This window comes from Onychostoma macrolepis, chromosome 07, assembly GCF_012432095.1.
Source record: "Onychostoma macrolepis isolate SWU-2019 chromosome 07, ASM1243209v1, whole genome shotgun sequence".
Classification (NCBI taxonomy): domain Eukaryota; kingdom Metazoa; phylum Chordata; class Actinopteri; order Cypriniformes; family Cyprinidae; genus Onychostoma; species Onychostoma macrolepis.
The window spans coordinates 20,144,288-20,162,263 of record NC_081161.1 but is presented as its reverse complement, the minus strand read 5'-3'; the positions used below and the strand labels follow the sequence as shown (position 1 = coordinate 20,162,263).

The window sequence follows — 17,976 nt, the reverse complement described above, 5'->3', positions numbered from 1 at the left end:
TTAGGAGAAATATCTGAGACACAACTGAGAACTACATTAAACAATGAAAGAGCAACTTCTGAGCAGTAATGTTCCACTTCCATGGTATATAAAAGAAAAACAACTTTTAATTCACCTTATAAAAGAAGAGACTTGATGACTCCTTTAGTCTGTGTATATATGTATATGTATATATATATATATAGCATGACATGACCAGAAAAAAAAAATACAACAGCAAGTAAACGAGCACATCAATTTGAAAGCATGTGGGAGAAAACTACGGTTAGCCATAGCTTCCTAGACATTTCAAGAAAAGGTCTCTTTATATTTGCAGATGTAAACGCAAAGCCTTAATCAGAGAAAGTTTCTCACTGCGTGCCTTGTGCCTGCCACAACAAAGTGCTATTAGCTGGCATTCTTGGTGAGGTGAAGGTGTAGTATGAGATGATTGACAAACGGAGCTCTACAAGGCAATGGAGAGCGCACTGCGACTTTAACCATTTATGATCCGCCAGCAGACATCAAACGGCATGCCTGGCTTTTATTGACAGCCAAGTTGCAGGATGTCAAATGTTTACCATTACTTTCAAGTGCTACATCAGAAGCTTTTCTTCTAGCTGTTTTTCAACCACTGAAGCCATTTTCTCCCTCTCTCACTCTTTCTCACTCGCCCACTCCCCCTTTCCTCTGATGAAGAGGCTGATTAAAGTTATGTAAGTGTCACCTGCCTGCCAGGTCTCTGTTTTCACTAGAGCAAGGACGCCAAATTAAGCACATCTAAATGCTAATGTTTGAATGGCTGGAGAAATCGAAAGAGAAAAGGGGGCGACTGCTGAGGCAGACAAAAAAAGAAAAATATCAAATTTTCTTCACAACAAATTCTTCTTTCCCCTCCTTTTGGTTAAATTGAGCATTCCCTGATGATTTTAATAGGATCTGATTAACTGCCATCACAAAACCTAGAAAGCGTCGATCCAAATAATCCTCTAAGCAGGGACAAATGCTACGAAATGTCTTACAGGCCTTCCATTTGAATATGAACAATGGTACATGTGTTATCTTTGTTGGAATTTGATCAATGGTATGAAAGAGAAATGTAGGTAGCCTATAGTTGAGTGTCTGTGGAGCACACATGCTTGTCAGTTGTCACACACTGTGCTGACAAAGTCAAAGCAGATTGTAGGCTGTTTTAAAAGCCTGTATGCAAATGTTTACTAACATATCAATATGTATCGAATGGTGTTTATTCTATAATGTATCACTTCTATATGGTTCCTGTCACCCGAAACGCAAGGTGCTGTTGATCTGGTGTGATTTTGGCGGGCTGTGAGAGAGAAAGCGTGGAAACAAAGACTTACATTCTTTGAATCAAACATCAGCGTACTGTGAGACGCTCTCAGTCAGGCAGCATGGAGGACCAAATCAGAGAAATAACAGAGAGCGCCATCTGTTGGTACTCTGCGGTACTGACTGGCAGAGGTAATGTTACTGTATAGGCGCCAAGCAGGAAAATATTATATGAATACTTTTTTAGAGAAATGTCTATCCACAGCTATCCACCTTTAACTGTCTTTTTGTATTTCCTCTTACTGAAATCGTAGACAAATTCGTCCTTAGCCTACTGTTATTTCTGTTTATGTTGGTGCACGGTGCAGCCTTATACATGGTTAAAGACTTGAATGTGTGTGTCAGCTTTAAACGTCATAAAATCATATGTCAGTGATGTTCACAAGCAGTGCATTAACATCACTACATTTATCAAGGTTACAAGTGAAAATCTGCCAATGGAATGAAAAAAAAAAAAAACATGCAGTTTTATACAGCATTTACAATGTTATTTCATTATATATATTTTTTTTCTGGAAAATTAGACAGTGATGCTGAATAAGTATATTTTTGTTTGGCCTGCAGTAAGGATTGTTTCATTATTTTATCCCATCCTTTACCTTCATCTTTACCACCATTTCATCTTTATCACCATTTTCACCATTTTGAATTTGAAACAATTCAAAAAGGCAAATATGGAGGAAAAATATTTAAATGATTTGTTATTTCTAAAAGAGAGAGAGAGAAACGTAAACATAAGACATTGTGTAGCCTATGCGTGAATGTATTAGTGACTCTCACAGTTGTGTCAGTTGTGTATATTTTACGTTGTATTAAATTGTGCAATAATTGTGGGTTCATAGGTTCAAATTCTGTCTGGTCAGTGATATTTCAGTTTTAATATTAGTATTTTAGAAATGTAATAGAAAGTTTTAAGTAGGCTACATACTACATTTTAAACAAAACAGAATAATCAACTGAATAAGATGATAAAAATTTTGCAATTTAAAATGTATCATAACTGCAAATCAAATAAACCAGACATGAATTGTTGATATATATATATATATATATATATATATATATATATATATATAGAAACACACACACACACACACACACACAGAGAGAGAGAGAGTCTTGCAACTGTTACCCTAAGATGAGATGGCCATACATAATAATGATTTATAATTGTTGCTTATTTATTAATTGGCTGAACCATCTCATATACAACGGTATATTCTCCTAAACTAAAAGCTGTGCCTCAAAATCGTCAGGATATCACACACCTTCACATGTAAACACTGCTCCTGTAAAAAAAAAAAAAGTGGGCTACACTTGTATGTATTTAATGTGTACTTGAAATGCTAAAAGTAAATTTGTATATTTACTCATACTTACTTTAATAATTTAAATGAAATAAAATCAGTGTACTGTCAAGGGATACACAAAGTATCTTCACATAAGACTTAAAATGTACAATTATAATCCTGTTTTAATATCTAATATCGATTTTATTTGTTATTCAAAGTAGGTTTTAAATCTATACTTTTATAACATGTTCTCTCTTTGGGCGTTTTACGCACACACACACACACACACACAGACACACACACATACACACACAGCCCATGTGATAGCCCATGAATGTCTGTACAATTCAGAAAGAAAAATTCAGAAAGAAAAATGGAAATGGGCAATAATTCTAAACTGGGATGTTTTACACAGCAAATATGTTTGAATATATTTATATTTGCATATATATATATATATATATATATATATATATATATATATATATATATAAATTTTCTTGCATATTCTCAATGCAATTTTTTTAAACTATTACTTTTCAATTCTATTTTTCATCTGCATGTGATATATATATTATAATATATATCTATCCTCCTAATCATTCTCATAATGATATGTCTGAAAGTTTTTTTTCCATCACTATTAAACAAATTACTTTTAGTTTTATTCACATAAAGTTCTAATTCTCAGAAAAAAAATTATATACACAAGCAGATTCAGTACAAATCCAACAATGCATTGTAGCCTGTCCACTCACCCCAATTAAAACCAAGGTTTAGGTGCCCTTTAAAAATACATTTTTTTCAAGACAAATTAAGTCTCACCAAAAAGATAAAAAATTAAATGGGGAAACTGCTTTTTTCTGAATCCAGTCATTACTAATCTGGAACCTAATTACTAGCAGGGCAGATTTTCCTCTCTGATTTTCTTCAGCCAATTAATTTATATTATTTTCAGGATGACATTCAGTCCTGCGCCCCTTTTGTCTTTCTTTTGCCGCTCACTCCCACACACTCCTATCATTCAGCCTCCAGTATCATATAACACACACTTATACCTCTCATATGCTGGTGTGAGGCACTGACCAACACCTTAAAATAATGCCTCATAGTTATGCCTCCACCAAATGAAATGAAACTTTTTTTTCTATAAATCTATACCGCTCACCCACACATAACAAATTCATTAAATCGCTGCACAGACGATTGTACTGTTTCTCCAGAGCTCCAGCATTAATGTTAGGACCGCAGCTTTGCGTCACCATATTTTCTCCATATCTTCCCATCTCCGCACTGCTAATGCCTGCTAGTCCTCCTGGATAACCAGTTAAGCAATGTCGGTAATTAAGTGCTAATTAAACTTAAAGCCTGTAGTTAGGCAGTGCCCTACATATTGCCTTTGCTATAGTATAATTACACATAGTGCTATTTTAAAGCCCGCTAGAGACTGGCTGAATTGAAATGGTATATACACCACAGTGGCGGATGGAGTGAGGGTCAGGATGTGTGGTCAGGTATGCAGCCTCAGGGGTCAAAGGTTAGAACAAGGTTGGCCTCAAATAAGCCTCTGAGGTTTATAGTCCTTTAAGGCCCTGCGTGAATTCATCTCTGGCTATGATGTATTGGCCTTCATCAGTGCTTTGTCAGACTAGGACAGTGATCAATGAAATCTTGCTGAAATAGTGCTGATTTTCAAAGGAATGCAATGTTGTCCCTATATTGCTGTTCTTCATATTTAAAGATATATTAATACACTTTAATGCACTAATTATTCATAGTAACTTCACACCTATAGATTAGTGCACTAAAAATAATAATAAATGAATAAATTTAGAGGTGTAAACATGAAATAAAAGTCAAAATATTTAGCTAACATCACTTAAACAACTTAATAGGTAAGAAAACTACATTTATATAGATCAGATAAAAATAGTTCTTTAAAGGTATAGGTTACCCAAAAATATAATTCTGTCATCATTTACTCCCCCTCTTGTTGTTCCAAATCTGTTTGACTTTCTTTTATATATTTTGAAGAATGTTTATTGACTTCCATTTTACATTTTGCAAAATATCTTAGGTAATGCTTAACAATATGGTTTCATTTGCTAGCATTAAATAACTACATTAGTTATCATGAGCTAACAATAAACAAAAAAATACTTCTAAACCATTATTAATCTCAGTTGTTAAAAGCATCTAACATTTACTAATACATTATTCATATCAAAAGTTGTATATGTTTGTATTATCTAGTGGAACATGACCTAACATTTTTATTAACTAACAGTCAAAGATGAATAAATACTACTGTATAACAAATGTGTTGCTCATAGCATTAATTAACATTAACTCATAGAAACTTATTGTAATGTGTTACCTATATGTTCCACAGAAGAAAATCATACAGGTTTGGAACAACACGAGGGTGTGTAAATAATGACAGAATGTTCAGTGTTGGGTAAACTAACTTTTTAAGGTACCAGTTGCAGGTTAACACTATTTACAGAGGCCTCTGTGAGATCTATTACTGCTAGTATTGCTGGTAATGTTAGGGTAATCACAGCATCTAACAAAGCCTGGACAGAGAGGTCACTGGTTCAGCTAGAGGTCATGTTGGTCCAGTCCAGCTCTTAATGTAATCATGTGCATTAAAGGTTTAGGGTTACAGTGAATGGCGATGACTCAGACTAATGGACTTGAACACAAAAAGCAGAGGAACAAGGTCACCGCTAGGGTAGACTGATGAGTACATTTGAGACATGTGTACAGTTGAAATACCTTAAATAACACAAGAAACCCAAGCCGTGATTTTTGCTCCACACAAGTGTATTAGTGTTCTCTTTGATCGTGGGAAATTTGAAATGTGTGCGTCTTTCCACTCTGAAGATATCATTTCACCATGTCCCTTCCACAATGAATATAGCTTATTATTCTTTTATGATTGTTAAACTTAACATATATCATTGCAAACTTTACTCTGTGTTCTAAAAATAGACATATTTTATGATATTGTGCCATGCAAGGTCTTTTCATAATCTAGAGAAATGTGCGCGCATGTCAGTGGGGTACGGTTGAGACACAGTGTATCAACTGTACCCGGATTGGTCTCCTATTGCTTCACATGCTGTTTAGTTGTACAGTGTTATGATAATAGGATAAAAGTCACATTTACACATATGCTAAGCAAATTCTGTTAAAAATTATATTTGTGATATTTCAGCTGTCTATTATTAATGGCCATATTTTCTAACATGAATGTTAAAAGGATTACATAGCATTTTAAGAAATATACAAGGTGGTAAAGTGGGTACAGTTGAGACACCCTTTATAGGTTGCTATGTACTGTATACAGTAACAGTTCAATCATAGAAAATAAAATGCATACAGAGGCTGTGTGTGTTTGTGTACTGCTATTACCTGGACCAAATGTCCCCACAAGTAATACCAGTAAATTCACCTTATGGGAATATTTTTTAGGCCCCCATGATGAAACGAGCTTATAAATCATTCAGAATGATTGAAAATGTAAAAATGCAGAAAGATTTGAGTGATGCGTAGATTTAGGGGTAGGATTATAGAATATATGGGTATGTATATTGCTGTTTTTACTGTTATGTTTACATTTGTACTGTTTGCCATATATTTTTGGAGTGTTAAATATTTGTTCCTGTTTTGTTTAACTGAATCTGAATTGAATAAAGCAAATAAATACATTTATTTTTAAAGTGTAATTTTGTAATTTATCACATTTGCTATGAATGGTTAGCCAGCTTTAGAGCACTAAGAATGGTGTCTCAACTGTACCATGCTACTGTTTCAACTGTACACCATATGGGTACAGTTGAGACAAAAATGCACCTTATGTTTACTACTTATGGCTATCATCAATTTATGATATTTTAGTACACAAGCAAAATAAATATCATGTGAAAAAACACTTGATTTCAGCATCCAGTTTTTGTGTAGTGATGAAAAAAGCAGAAAGTATCTCTACTGTACTCAGTCTCAAACTCAAAATTTGCAATTTCCTCCTGACACTGTTTGGCACAGCGTAATCCTGAATATACATGTAGCCTATTCAATCCTGTACCTAAAGATCTACCTTCCTGCTGAGTTTGATTCCAGGTCTGCATCTCCATTTGCACTAATGTGCTACGGCAACATTATGCAGTGTGCAATCATTTGTCATATAGTTGTGCGCCTGGGACCTTCAAAGTAAAATATGCTTTGTGAAGTTTAAATATTTACAGACAACGCTGGTATGTTCAACACTTTGCTTTGTCACATCAGAGGTTGCTGCAGGACAGGTCTGTGCTTTACGATGTGATATGGAGGACTAGTTCCTGATCATTTGACAAACATCAAGAGTGCATTTCCAGATGAATCTCTTCTCCGCTGGACACCCAAAATAACTTCGGTTCATGTGGCGAAGATACTTATGGTTTGTTTGATTCCTTCCGCCAGAGAGACGTTAAGCAAAGGACGAAGTAGCACTGAAAATATTTACTGCAAATCATGAGCGACAGTCAGCGTTACTCATTAAGACGTATTAGCGGTGATTTCAGCCAAGCTGACGCACGCGTCGCCTTCTCCAGCCCAAATGAGAGCAGAAGCTCTGACAGCGACATCGGTGCCTCTTCAAGACATTCAAGCACCGAGCAAAAATTCAATATGAGAGGGAAAAAATAACAGCAGAGAGGGGGATTGTGTTTTTCTCCTTCATTCCAAGATAACAGAATTTCAGGGTGACAAACTTCAAGTGCAACACTCTGCCTCAGGGTGAGTTAATTACATTAATTTTCCCTGACACGCTCACAAAATAAAGAAATAGAGAAAATAACCCAACAAGATAGACACTGGAAAACAACATTTTATGTGGCCTTTTTGTCTTTTATTTATTTATTTTGTCAGCAATGATGAAATTAGTACAGAGGGCTCTCTCTGCCTATAATCAATCATTACTTTCGGTAGGTGCCAGAAAGCACCAACTGAAACCATATTTTCTTCACTTGTGGACAAAGGCTTCGAGATTGCGTGCCGGCCTTGTCCATAAATATATCTGGCCTTGACAACCCGCAGGATTGGCTTTGAGATTTTACAGAGTAAACATCTGTTTGTGTGGGCCCTGAGACACGCTGTGCTCCTTACCCAAAACAGCAGAGCCTGTTTAAAGTGAATAAAGCAGCAAGACTCGAGGAGCAGATACTGTACGCAGTGAGCATATTACGTTTGACTGTAACACATCTACTGTAGATAGGCTTACACTATAGATTTTTTTTTGATTTTTTTTTGGAAGGATATAAATACTTTTAATTAGCAAGGATGCATTAAATCTCTCTCTCTCTCTCTCTCTCTCTCTCTATATATATATATAAAGCGTATCATTTCCAATAAAGCACTTAAATGATATACTAATAAGAAATGTTTCTTGAGCACTAAATCAGTATATATCATTTCATATCATCACCATGTGACATTGAAGACATTGTCCTTTCAAAACATTAAAAATAATATAAATCTTACCAACCTCATTTTTCTTTAAACTGTGTGCGTCTGTGTGTGTGTGTGTGTGTGTGTGTGTGTGTGTGTGTACAGTATGTACACTGTTCCAAAGCTACTATATGAGCATTACCATTTTGAAACAGCATTTTAAAATCTTTGAATCTCAGCAATGTTCATAATAAACAACAAAAGTGCATCTAATGGTTGCCTGTCTGTTATGGAGTACAAAGGGTGCGTCGTTTTGGATGTCCAGACATTTATTTAACCGACGGATTTATCACAGAGAAAACACTGACACCTTGACTTGTGTCATAATTCCCGTTTTACAAGCCCATATCTTCACACATTATTTCGTTACATTAGGTGAATATTGCACTTAAAACTCCACCATTTAATTACATCCACCAGTCTAATAAACACATTTTATAGAGATCATAAATCACAAAAACAAAAACACACAGAATGTTGTTAATGCAACATATTTTATCATAAAGTGTAATCTATAAAAAAGATCAGGTTTGTACAAAAAAAAAAAAAAAAGTGCTCAGCTGAATAGCTTAAGTAAATGTAATAAACGTCGGGAATGTTGTGTATATAAATCTTAGTTGCTGCTTGTTGTTAGCTTGATACATTAGGCCATAATTTGCTATAAATAAATGTTTATTAGCTGGCCAGACTTGTTTTGATGTGTTAATGATATGCATTTAAGGAGATTCACAAGAAATGTTCAATTAGCGAACAACTTTCTGCAGCACTGTCCCGGTCAGAGTCCCCATTACACACCTGCATTCATTACAGAAGAAAAGCTGTGCTTTTTACAAACGTCCTTATTTGTGAGTATTTGCATGTGAAAGCGAGACATAATTGAGTTCATTTAGATTCAGATCCGTCACACCTGGCATTAAACTCAAGTCAATTCAAAATGCTTTTCACTGTATGGAGTATCCTTCGAAATGTGTTTAGTCTAAACATCCCTCCTCTAATAGCCCGAGACCTTTGGGGGTCTAAAAAAAACCAATGAGCACTTTGTGTTCATGTCAGCAGATCCCTGGCCAGTTTAAGTGCTTTTCTCCCATATTGATTAAGATTACAGGAGGCCCTACACCAAAACCTGGTCCAAGATCGGTCGTTAGAGGCCAACTGTGGCCAGAGCCCTGTGGCTGTATGGCATATGGTTACAATTTGTCACTAACACGCTTTCAGTTGAACTCAAGCTTGGGTCAGCCAGCAAACCCGCTGGCTACACACTCCCTTAAGCTCCATATTAATGACTGCTGAGGAATAGAAAGTGCTAAGCATAATGCCATGAATGCACGTATTATTACAGACACCTGTGCAGAGACTCAGCGCTATTTATTCCTTCATTCATTCCTTTATTTATTTCATTTCGTCCAACACAGTACCGATCAATAAGTAATTAATTTTACCACCTAAAGAAATATATGGCATTTTATGCCTGAACAATCAAATCAAACTGTAACATGGCTATGTAACTGTAAGAATTAGGCACTTAGGATGAAAATAAATACATAATAAGCAGAGAATTTATATGTTTTGCTTTTTTTTTTTCCATGTGCAGAAATATTTTTGTTTTAAAGGTCATTTGACTGAAACTAAAAGCCTGGTAACACTTTAGAATAGGGAACACTTATTCACTATTAATCACAACTTTTCCCTCAATAAATTCCTAATTTGCTGCTTATTAATAGTTAGTAGTAGTTAAGGGATTTAGAATAAGGTCATGTAGGATAAGGCATTAATATGTGCTTAATTACTAAATGTATATATATATATATATATATATTCGCTTGGAAATTGCTATTAATTTCACAAATAATAACAAACAAAACATGAAATTTTGGAGTATAGGAAAACTATAACAGTATTTTCTTGTAAAATGTACTCCAATAATCTTTGATTTATTTAAAATTTAGATTTTTATGCAAGCAAACCTATATGCTTTCGAATAGCAACAAAGCCATATTGTATATCCTACAAGAGACAGAGCGTGAAAGCCAAGCAGAGGCAATCCAAACACACTTGTTATAGCTGCCGTAGAAAAGGAAATCTTACAGAGAGGCTGAATAATGGAGTCGGAGGGACCAGCGGCGAGCTGAAAATGTTTTCTGAACCAAGACCAGTACGCAAACCGACATTTCCCCAACTGACTAGGACACATTTTAGAGTGCAGGTATGGGAGAGAAAAAAAATGAGAAAGGGAGGGGGGTACGGTTTGACGTTTTGTTTGTTCTCTTAGGCAAAATGGAAGACATACATTGTCCCTTATTGCCTAAAGACCCACAATGCAATTCTAGCCCTCAGTGGTCACACAGGGAGTGTGCTCCAGGAGTCACATGGTCAGATGGATCACATCAATTTACCACGGGAAAAACAGAAAATAAGAAAACCAAAAAAAAAAAAGAGAGAAAACAATATAGCTTTGTCTTCTTTTGACCTCTCGTGGCACACAAATACTATGTGTTATTGTGCGAGTAACGCTGAACTAAATACAGAGGTGTTCTTGTGTTTGGACCAAAGAGGAGATAAATGAATCCCAATCTAGGCTTGTCATGGCTGGACAGAGCAAGAGCTGATGCCACACTCGTAGACTTATATCGCCACCCACTGGACACTTTCAAAATTACAGCTTCAATCGGGAAAGTGAGGTTTTTCGGTTTAAAGATATTCAAATCACTCCTACTTTGCTTTTAGAAAAAGCAGTTTTGACATTTTGACTACAAGAATGCTTTTTTCTTTCGGTTGAATCTGAAGGGTTCAGGTGGAATGAATGGAGATCAACCTGAAGTAAACCTGCCGTCTGAAGCGGTGAGTGGCAGGGAGAGCAGCACTCAGCGGGAAGGCAATGCCACTGTGGATTTGTGGAGATGTGATGATGGTGGCAGGGTGACAGAAGGGGAGACAGGCACTACTGCTGTTGTAGTTTTGAACATGACATGAACAGCAGTTGAGTGATGCGATGTTTGTGTCTGTTGGGATGGAGTGAGTGATACCATGAGACAGAGTTTGGATCACTGGATCCTTAGGGGACCTATCAACATCATTCTCTTAAATCTGAACAGAAACGTCCATTAGGCAAAAATGTTCACACAATTAAAAGATTCGCACATCATTTCACAACTGACATATTTACAAAACTTAAAACATTTCTGTTACATTTATATTAGAAAATAACGACAATCGTTAAAAAAAGAGATATCACTCTGACCAGTGTGGAGATGCACTGGTTGGACTTTTTAGAGCAAATAAACAAATAATGAAATACTCACCAGCAACACTTCTATTAATTGTTAGTATTATTACATAAAAAGGACGTGAAACAATAGTAAAGCCATCAGATGTGGCAGGCCCCCTGTTTATTTCTTTTTTTTTTTTTTTTTTTGATTGTTTTGATTTTAAAAATAATAAAGATGCAGGCAACCCCGTGCAGTTCACTCACTAAACCCTGAGATATAGTACAGCCAAAACATCAAGGTTTTGGTTAGCATGGACTAGTTAGCCCCTGCTGGTAGATATTGTAATTACACCTGTATGGTAGCAAAAATAATTTATATTAACAGTAGTCACAAGTATTCATTTATTGTATACATCGACATGTATGTATGTATGTGTATACACACACACACACACACACACACACACAATATACACAAACATATTTTAGAGGGCTCTTAAAAGCCTGTGGCCGTCAAGCAACCGCCTTTGAGTTAAATGAAAATGTTAACGGATATATTTCTTGAGGTAATATATATTATACCATTGTACTGAATCATTCATAGTCTATGGTTCTATGATATTGATTTAGATGATACTCTGTCACACTTCAAAGAATACCATGGTATTATTATGGTTTAAAAGGCATGTTATTATTACCATGTTCTTATATGGTAATACCACGGCACTTTATTTGTAAGAGTAGTGCACCAATAAGAATAAACTGTCCATCACCTTGACTACATTATGAAAAGGACAAAATCACAACACAAAATCTCTTGCCTTCGGACTGGTGTTGTTGAAATATTAAGAGAAATGAAACAGATTGTTGTCTTATAATCATGTCATCCTCACATAGTACATCAGTCTCAGAGCTCTGTTTGGGCAGAGAGGATAATAAGGAGGTTATGGGAACCCTAATCGCTGTTTCCCTCTCAATCACACTCGCAGCCTAGAAAGAAGAAAAAAAACACAGGGAAAGAGAGAAAAAAAGTTATGAAATAATAGCTTAAACTGAAGAATTGCTTTAATACTTCAATAGAAATAACCTAATTCCAACATTTTCAAAGGAGCGGGCGGCCTTGCTCCGGGCTAACGCGTAATGTGTGAGTGAAAGTATATCGCGTGTCACTCTGCATTAGAGAAGCGAGCCTGTGTGCCTTTGAATGAGAGGCAGCTGGGGTAATAGGAAGTGCAGATATTAGAGCTAATGAAATCACAAAGAACAAGACAGATGTGCCATTTGACCAAGTGCTGCGGTGCCGGTGCGAGGTGGGGCGTTACATTTACCCACAACACACAGACAAGAGGGCTCAAGCACTGATAGCAACCCTTATGCTGCTGGATTTAAATGCATAATGCACGGCGAACGACCTGCGTGTTTATTTACTGAAGCTCAGTTCGGATAGATTGAGTCGCCGCATATATTTTTTACACCCCAGCCCCCCCACACGTCATTTTAAAACACTTAATCATACATCAATGCTATTTCTTTACTCCATCACAGCTCTTTGGTGAATTTGGCCAGGAGCTGCGAGAACAACTTGTATTTCTTTGCACGTCATCCAATGAACACAATTGTCACATTTAGGCTGCCGTCAATATCTACTCCCCAGCACGCATGTCATCTGGAAAACATACAGAGGAGTCAGACAAATAAACACAGCAACCTGGAGTCATTCGAAAGGATTTGTGGTTGGAGGATTGCGGGGGGCTGTGCAATGCCACATCTGACCTGTGGCAATAAGTGCGTTAGTCATCTATGATTCATGTCAAAACATACTTAATGTATCAAAGATATGAAACACTTTGACAGCTGCTATGGAGAACAGAGGACTGAAATGGTTTTCAAACAAAACAAGCTGTTTTCCTCCCCCCACTACCTCCCCTCGCACAATAGCTTGCACCGGTGGACTTATGTCCATAAACAGTTTATGATGAAATGCCGTAGCACTTAATTAAAACAATAAATCCAAAGTGTGCATTAGTGGCCCCCTCCTCTCGGCTCACTGACCTCAGCTGTGTCCATTCTGGAACCGTGCATCACCGGGGCCGGGAGAGTCTGGAGACCAAATCTTATTCTGTGTGCCCTGAAATGATGCCACAAATGTGTTCTTATTACTCTCTCGCTTTCTCTCTCTTTTGGAGATAATTTAATTCATATTTCACTTGTAGCACAAGGGATATGTGACAGAGGCCTAATCACACACACAATAGAACAAAGGGGTTGCTGTTTGGAAAGCAGACTAAATTCCCTTTGGATGTGATGCACTGGCTATTTATCCATTTAGCACCGCATTATGAGAAGCTAGTTTAGATTGCATAAAAGGGTGCATATTTTTTATTATGATTTTGCTCACAGAATTACTGTACTTTTAGAGTGAGTGTTAACTGTTGGTGGTACAACAAAGTTTGCATGAACTTTTTGGGAAATCTGTAAGATTGCTGATCTGCTCACAGGCAGAATGACACTCTAATCTCAGTTTGAGGGTTGGTGCCATCACACCTGTTCACATTCACACTTAACTTATAAAACTGAGAAATGAACCTGTGAACCAATGCAAGTCCTTTTTTTAAACACATATTTTGCAGTATGTTTTACTTCAGTGCATCTGCTATATCTGTTTTCTTGATCTGTATTGTTCTGTTGAATATGAAATGGTTGCTTTTAAAAAAAAAAAATCCTTTTAAATGTTCTGCACTGTGGCTAACTCCATTTAATTTCCTCTCCTTCCAAGCATATTAATAAAACAACTTTTGGCTTTGAATTCTGTCTGTGAAAATGTCACGCCCATTGGAGGTTTTGCCACAGCACAGGCTAACCAAGCAGGTAGTGAATATCACATCTTCTTCCAAGTCTACTACACCTATGACAATCAGCTGAATGCAAATATTGAATATGTCATATAGTAAAAATCCTCCATCAATTCTTTTCCTTCTGATTTTCAAGATAGTCTGATGTCATTTTCTTAACAACAGGATTTCCAACAGGACAACACATCTTGATGCCATTATATGCAGTGTACACATTACTTAAGGATTAAGGATGACATGATGATTAGTAGTTGAGACCTTTTTTCCTTTTAAATCATTTATATTTATGTATGAAATATGCTAATTTCTTTAACTATTTAGTATATTTTATTTCTACTCTGTATTTGACATACACTTTACTTATTTATTTATTTATTTAGTTAGTTAGTTAGTTTCTTAAATCTGATTTTGAATGCAGGGACTGATTCATTCAGGAACTAAATGTCTTTTTGGGAATGCGTAAGTGAATAATTTCCTCAACTGCTTTGTTAAAAAAATACTGAATCTTTCAGAAACAACCCAAAGCTACTTCATGCAATGGTTCTATGTGGCTTTGTTTAATAGTATTTTCATTGGAGGAACCTGTATTTTTAAGTTTAAGTTACTCAATGGCAAGCAATGTGACTATGATATATACATTTTTTTTGTAATTTCCACAGTTTTTCTAAAGAAATTTCTACAGCTAGCTCCAGTGGGTAATGCAAATGCAGACTCTCACCTAACGGTTTGGGCGCTGAAAGTGTTGAGGGCCCAACTTCCTTAAGATATGAAGCTTAAAGGGAACCTATTACATCTTTTTACAAGATGTAATATTGGCCTTGGGTGTCCCCAGAATGTGTCTGTGAAGTTTCAGCCCAAAATACCCCACAGATCATTTATTATAACAGCTGGAAAATGACATTTTTGGGGTGTGTCTAAAAAAAAAGAGAGCTGATTTGGAGTGTATGGCTTTAATGCAAATGAGCTGCATATTCCCTCCCAGTCTCCAGAAGAGGGCGTCGCGTATACGTCTTTCTGCATTGCATATCTGCAGCAATAAACAGCCGGTAGATGCAACAAAACTGAGAGCGAGAGAACCGGTGTTTAGCCGTACATATGGGAAGTCAAATGCACTGAAAGTGGGATGAAACAGCGCGATGTCACAGAGCTCGCGCCGCGCTTTAGAGGTCTGCAAGCCCGTCGGGTCCCGAAACGCTGAGTCCATTCAGGCCGGGCTCGAGCCAATTTTTTTTTTATTTTTGTCTTTTTTGTTGTTGTTGTTGTTGTTTTGTTTGTTTGTTTTTACAGATCGGGCTCGGGCTCATTTAGCTTCTCTCCTTTTATTGTGCCCATATAAACGCAGAGCGCACATGGCTACTGTATGAAATACTGATTATATTATAAATATTATACATAACCTACACAACACATAGCCTATATGCATGCATATCATACAGGTGATAGTTGATCATGCAGAGCATCAGGGAGAAGTTGGAGCGCAATGCTTCGGGAAAAGCTGCATTTTGGATCATCCATGCATTTGATGATGATCCTGACTCGCCACCTCCTCATTGGATGCGCCTTTAGAGAGAAATGCATCTTTAGGGATTTTATAATGAAAGAGTTTTTGTTTTCGATTCGAATTATTTCGTTTTAAAGTAGTAATTCAAAGCTTTCTATAGATACTATATTTATGAAGCCAGTAAGGCAAGTTGCTGTGTTTCGGTTTTTCAGAAGCTCTCTACTTGCTCAAAACCGAAACTGATTTTTTTTTCTTTATTTATTTTATAAAAGCACGTTTTGTTGATATTGTGAGTGTACACAAATAAAAGTAGACCCTTTACAGTTCCGAACAACGTAGCCTATTACTGTTACCTTTATGAGCAAAAATGACAGTGTATTTTGAAATGTTTCCAATGCAAGTGACCGCTCTGGCGCATCCATGTCCTGTAAAGCGCCCTTCAGCTTCCACTCTCCCCACAAAAGACTGGATATGCATCAGTGCACATTTATCTAGGTCAAGCCTTTGAACAAACATTGTGGGGCTGTTTTATAATTATAGATTTAATTTTAGAGAAGTCGTGATGATTTGAGAAAGCTAAATTGATCAAACATAGCTATGATCGCTGTCTTGCGCTGGCCGCTTGGTCGTTACTTTAAAAAATAAAAACTTACATTTAACGAATAAAAAAAACGTCCAAACGTTTTTCTAAATTAAATTAATAAAATAACGAAACGAAATACAATCACTTTGCCATTTCATACAAAACTGAACTATTTTAATAGCTGAAACAGTATAGTATAAGCTGTTTGGGAGAAGGGGAAAAAAGACGGGCTTTTTAAGGGACATTACCTTGAAAAATGAAAGTAATCCACAGCGTCCTCAGTAGCTCAGATGTTGGGAGAAAATGAAGACTCTTATGTTCAGTCGTACATCCAAACACAGAGCCCCGGGATTGCTTGTGAGACATTGTTGATGTTACAGCTGCTCGAGCGCGGAGAAAATGGACAGCTTACAACCGCTGAGGGTGGAAACTATAGCAATGCAGGGCTGTCAATCAAACCCCGTGGCCTGGACCTATGCAATGTGATGTCACACTGCGGTGAGAATCAAAACCATATGCCTAGTGAGACTGATTTGGTTTAAAGGGGATTAAAAAATTAGGAGTGGGTGGATTTTTATTATTGTAGGGTGGTTGTGTTCACACACTGCCAATACACATTTATGTCCAAACACCATGTAAAAGTGGATTTTGCATAATAGGTGCCCTTTAAGGCCATGCATTATGACACCTGCAGTGTTTACAGAGGATTTGTTAACTAATGGTCAAAAAAGAAGGTGTAAATTACAAACAACAGAACAACTGTTAAAAGTAACAACAACAAAAAAAAAATGTCAAAAGTGCACAAGCTATCACATTTATGTAATCAACATACAATTTCAGTCAAATATTCATATTTAAAATTGTATATATTTAAGTCTTTATTTTTAATTGAAGAGTTGTCATAATAATAGCAATAGACTAAGTATTCATATTGATTTATCTTCTCAGGTTATAATAATAACATATGTTTGAAATGTACAGTGGTGGCCAAGATTATTAGAACACTAGTATTTTCACCAGCTAAAAAAAAAAAAAAAATGTTTTAAGTCAGTTATTTCTACATTTCCAAACATTCATTTTGTCATTAATAGTAATAATGCGGTGAGATTTTTATTTGCACAAGGAGTCTGACAACAGCCAGTGCTCCACACAGAGATCTGATCTGATTATCATCCAATCTGTCTGGAATGACATGAAGAAACTGAGACAGACTAAATCCAGAAGAACTGTGGCAACGTCTCCAAGATGCTTCAAGAAACCTACCTGCAAAGCTGCCTGAAAAACTATGCGCAAGTTGATTTAATTTAGTTAATAGAAGTTAATTGATAAAGAAGATGTATTTATTACATTATTTTTGACAGCATCCTCATTTTACAGCATTTTTACACAAGTGCCTGAAACTTTTAACAGTACTGTAGCTTTGCAGGTAGGTTTCTTGAAGCATCTTGGAGACGTTGCCACAGTTCTTCTGGATTTATTCTCAGTTTGTTCTGTTTCTTCATGTCATTCCAGACAGATTGGATTATGATGATCAGATCAGGTCTCTGTGTGGAGCACTGGCTGTTGTCAGACAAAAATCTCACTGGATTATTACAATTACTGGCTAAATTAATGTTTGCAAATATAAACTGATATTGTACACACTACAGCAAAAGATAGAAATGTAAAAGAGATGTTTTTTTAGCTGGTGAAAATATAGTGTTCTTATAATTTTGGCCACCACT

General features: G+C 36.3%; 1 long non-coding RNA gene across 1 annotated transcript in view; it reads right to left on the bottom strand.

The window, feature by feature from the left end:
* Nucleotides 1–12,020: 12,020 nt before the first annotated feature.
* The window catches only part of LOC131544624 (uncharacterized), a 6,496-nt gene continuing 540 nt past the window's right edge, over nucleotides 12,021–17,976 (bottom strand). Inside the window, exons 2-4 of the long non-coding RNA XR_009272174.1 lie at nucleotides 16,501–16,745; nucleotides 13,369–13,444; nucleotides 12,021–12,306 (exon numbers count right to left, since the gene is read on the bottom strand). This is a non-coding gene — a long non-coding RNA (uncharacterized LOC131544624). The remainder of the gene's footprint in view (nucleotides 12,307–13,368; nucleotides 13,445–16,500; nucleotides 16,746–17,976) is intronic.